Below are 5,000 nucleotides of genomic sequence, written 5' to 3'. Positions count from 1 at the left end.
AGAAAAAGTTAAAATTATGTTTTTATGTGGCCACACCCACTTCTAATTCTTGGTCACCACCCACCTGATGCCTGGTTGTCAGGTGGGTGAAGTTAGCCACACCCACAGTGTTGGGTGTATGGTAAAAGGAGAGGGGATGATTTTATGATGTCATTAAATTAGTGTCTTTTGACTCAGCTTTCAGGATGAAACCAAAAATGCACAGGAAAGGTACATTTGCACATTATAACCACACCCGGTGGTCTATTAGAGTAATGTTAACTCCATAGCATAGACATAGGCCGTTGTCAAAGTGTTCTAGAAGTGAAAATACACAATACATAAGCTCACAGCTTGTAATCCTGTTTACACTATTGTTTAATTATTTTTCATTATCCCATGAGTTTGTAACCCATTTTTCACCCAGTGTCAATTGCCTAAAAGGAAACACACACCGGACACGGAGGCGGCATGGACGCGGATGCGGCATGCCCCCGGCGCGTCAAAACATAGACCCCCATTATTTTCAATGAACTAACCCACAGGATTACTGCATGCTTTTTGTGAGGGTACCTACCCTAGGAGACACGGGGAGAACATGCAAACTCCAAACAGAAAAGCCCTTTTGCCAACCACTTAGGGTATGGCGAGACGGAGGAGGGAACACACCCCCAGCGCCCACATCGTCCTCAGTGGGAATCGAACCCAGGACCTTCGAGCTGTGAGGTGACAGCGCTACGGACTGCTCCACCATGCCCCCATACAGAACCTTTTAACACTTATTTTAACCCCAACCCCCTCCAAACAAACACTTAAAGCTTTTATGTGACTTTAAGCGTCCCGGCTCATTTTTAGCCCGCTGGACTGTCCCAGGGAAATATTACCGGCCGCCGCCACGCCGCAAGGCTAGGCTTGAAATGCCATTATCGTCCGACCCAATTCTGAACCGCCGTACCAAAAGGTTGAAGGAGGGGAAAATGGGACGAGGGCAGATATTAATGACGTTCTATAAGGGGATGACTTACACACTGTTACACCACATGTTCTTTAACTTACAGAGAGCGGGAACGCAAATCTGTGGCATGATACATTTGAACCACTTTAACCCTTATTTTATGCTTTAGCTATTGTAAAAAAAATAGCAGATATACAAGCTCACAGCGCGGCACCGAATCTTTGAAAAGTCTTTGAATATTTTTTACCCGATTCTATAAATGACGTCTTCTAAATCCAAGACAAGGACCCCCGAAATTATGTATAAAAAATAGCAGATCTCGGTGCCGCGCTGTGAGCTTGCAGATCTGCTATTTTTCAATAATTCCAGGCCTAAATAGGTTAACTTACTTCATCTTAGAAGGGACATCCAAAGCCAAAGTCATGTCCAAGTTTAGTCCACCTCCATTTTATGGACCTTATTATTAGCAGGGAACATCACACGTTGGATTACTATACAGTAACATTCTAGCGGTTTTACAGTATGAATGCCAACTTTTGCAATAGTTTGCCTCTTTTGTTTTACTGTCAAACCTAACGATGAAGAATAGGCGATCTACTATTGCCGCGAGGAGTTGTGAGCTTATTGATCGGCTATTTTTGACACCGACTAACAAAGTATAAATTGACTTTTGAGACTTTTAACGGGGTACATTGCACACGCATGCGCCCGCACACGCGCACACGCACACACACACACACACACACGCACACACACACACACACACACACACACACACACACACACACACACACACACACACACACAATTCCAGAAAGCACTTTACTTGCATAGCAGTGGATGATACTGTAAAAATCTCAATAAACGATGCGTGCGTGCGTGTGTGCGTGCGTGCGTGCGTGCGTGCGTGCGTGCGTGCGTGTGACACAGAAGGTAACATATACCCATGCAGGCCTGTCTCTTCATCACAGCCATAAATCCATTCACAGCTTGTCAGTGTTCAGCTCTCTGGACAACATGTGATCCCCTGAAAATCACACACAGGTGGGGCCGAGCCCCTAAATCTGCCAGGGTGTGTGCGTGTGTGTGTGTGTGTGTGTGTGTGTGTGTGTGTGTGTGTGTGTGTGTGTGTGTGCATATGTGTGGGTGTGTGCATCACCAGTAGAATACCACGTGAATTTTATATGGTTGCATTTTGATCCAGCAATCTAAACAGAGCTGCGTCTGATTACACCTTGCACACGCACGTACGCACGCACACGCACACACACACACACACACACACACACAGATGTACAGTACACGAAAAGCAGTGCAGTAGAGGTCTTGTATACAAAAAGTGTGTGTGTGTGTGTGTGTGTGTGTGTGTGTGTGTGTGTGTGTGTGTGTGTGTGTGTGTGTGTGTGTGTGTGTGTGTGTGTGTGTGTGAGAGACCCTTTGCATTCCTTCCCTGCAGGACTCATATAAATAAACAGGCCAAATTAAAGTGGATTTCAACCGCTCTCTCTCTCTCTCTCTCTCCTCTCTAGATTACAGCGATAAAAACATGCAAAAACAATCAGCGCTGTGTATTCCCACAAATTGTATTTGCACAAAGTGCACTTGGAAGCGGCTTATCTGCAGCGTAAGCGCCACTCAGTCCCTGCTCGGGCCACAAGGAGACCAAACACGTTACATCTGCAAACTTCCGACGCCTCGATTCTTCTTCTTCTTCTCCTTCTTCTTCTTCTGAGAAACTCGCCAGTCAGGATTTCCCAAGAATATTCCCTCCCGAACGGTCCCGATAGAAAAGCACACACCACGCCGCTTGGCGTCGAGGGACGCTGGGGTTCAAGTGGTTAAAGCATAAAGTTATTATTATTCAATCTGTCCGAATGGAAACGGATATTCTTTTTTGTTTTCCTTGTAACATACTGTATCTTAAAGGTTCTACAGAGTGGGAGGACTGCGCTATTGAGCCAGTTTTGGCCCCACACTCCTCCCCACCTCCTGCTCAGCAGGCCTGCCCACCCCTCCCCAACCCTCTCCCAGCTCCTCCTGCCTCCTTCTCAGGCCTGCCCACCCCTCCCCAACCCTCTCCCAGCTCCTCCTGCCTCCTTCTCAGGCCTGACCAACCCTCCCCAACCCTCTCCCAGCTCCTCCTGCCTCCTTCTCAGGCCTGCCCACCCTTCCCCAACCCCCACTCAGCACAGCAGTAGGTCCCAATTGTGATGTCACATTCTGACCTAAAATCAGACAGCCCGTTCTGGGACCTGCTTACATAGATCTGTCCATGAACTAAGAAAGACAATCGTCAGAAATAGGACTTTGTGAGGATAGAACGTGCTGGTGGGACACCAAAAAAATACATACAAATTGGAAAAAAGAAAATTTGTGGAGTAGTCCCTTTAACCCTATAAGTGCCTATCCCGAACATGTTCGGGAAGTTCGGGATCAAAAACAATTTTTTATTTGCTATTTTACTTACCCCGAGCTGCTTGGAGCAACGTGGGTGGTCCCGGCTCGCCCAGCGCTCACCAACGAGAGACGCTAGATGCTCCGACGATTTATTCCATTGAAAATGGTTTAAAATAAAGTTTAGAGCCCCCCCCAAAAAACCTCGGTACCGGTACCGGTACCGGGACGTATTCCAGGGTGCCTATCCCGAACATGTCCGGGATATTTAATAAAATTAATGAATTATTTAATCGGAGGCCTCAACGAAGCCCCGGTCTAGACGTCCATCCATGCCCGGGACTTAGACTCGGCCATCCACGGGCCGTATTCGCGCTAACGGCCGCATCGCGCCGCCCACTCCAATAATAAATCACATCTTTAGACAGGATTTTCTCCGGATTGTGTCCCCAGACCCAAAGAGAAAGTTTTTTGCGGCTGAAATAGCTTTAGATCGGGCTTCTAAATGGGTTAGCATTTTGGCTACGTGTCAGCTAGCTTCCTGCTCTCGTCACCCATAGCATTGACTGGAGTGAAAACACAAGCCAGTTGGGAGAGGGTCGACGAAAGCTATAAAGAAGGTCTATGGAGAAATTTCTGGCACTCTAGCACCCCTTGTGGCCGGATGGCACTGTATGAGTTAAGGGGTAGATTTACATATTTACTTAGCATTATATGACAATGAAAATTATATAAAGTAACCGTGGACGAAAAGGTTATTTACAGGGCCCGGGTGATGTTTGAGAACCATTTTGCATGTGTTTTTCAACACTTTGGGATCTCTTCTATCTGTGTGTGTGTGTGTGTGTGTGTGTGTGTGTGTGTGTGTGTGTGTGTGTGTGTGTGTGAGAGCTCCAACACACTGGACTGTGCAGCACGTTTGGTGCCAATACTGTTTACAGCAGTGGTTTCCCAACCCTTTTTGCTAGAGAACCCAAAAGAAGACGACCTTTGCTGCATGTCACCCCCCTCTCTCTCCCCATGTTCTGTCTATATACTAATTTATCTCTCCCCGTTTTCTGTCTATCTAAAAATGTATATTCTATCAATAAAGGCATATAAAACATTTTGAAACAAAAAATACAATTTGTTTATTTACTTGACATGAAAAAGGGGAAAAGAAGTGAAGCAATGCTGACTCTGAATACTCCATCAGATAAATGAATTGTGTTAGCGATTCAAAACTACACACTATTAAATGCAGGGACCACCAGAACACATACACACAGGTTGTGTGTGTTGTTTGTGCGGCGTGCATTTTGTGTAGAATGTTTAAAGCCACTGGTGCAGCGAGACACAGAAAGAGAAGACAGCTGTACTCTTATAAACAGCCCTCCATTAAAACACTCTGTGTGTGTGTGTGTGTGTGTGTGTGTGTGTGTGTGTGTGTGTGTGTGTGTGTGTGTGTGTGCGCGTGCGCGTGCATGTGTGTGTGTGTGTGTGTGTGTGCGTGTGCGCGCGCGCGTGTGTTGTGTGTCATAAGTGCGTGCGTGTTTGTGTGTCATAAGTGAGTTATAGGCTGGTTTTGATGACCACATACTGTATGTCTTTTTCTTTAACTTCCAGCAGCCAGAGGGCCTTACCCCCTGCTGCCTGGCCCATGAAGAGGCCTCTATCCTGGGTAAAACCTCTC

General features: G+C 46.5%; 1 protein-coding gene across 1 annotated transcript in view; it reads right to left on the bottom strand.

Moving 5' to 3' along the window:
• epha3 (eph receptor A3) overlaps nt 1-5,000 on the bottom strand; it is a 197,778-nt gene that overhangs the window by 57,057 nt on the left and 135,721 nt on the right. The window lies entirely within an intron of this gene.

The sequence above is a fragment of the Nannobrachium achirus genome, assembly GCF_963921795.1.
Source record: "Nannobrachium achirus genome assembly, chromosome: 22".
Classification (NCBI taxonomy): Eukaryota; Metazoa; Chordata; class Actinopteri; order Myctophiformes; family Myctophidae; genus Nannobrachium; species Nannobrachium achirus.
The sequence above is the reverse complement of the archived record's forward strand: the minus strand, read 5'-3'. Positions and strand labels throughout refer to the sequence as shown.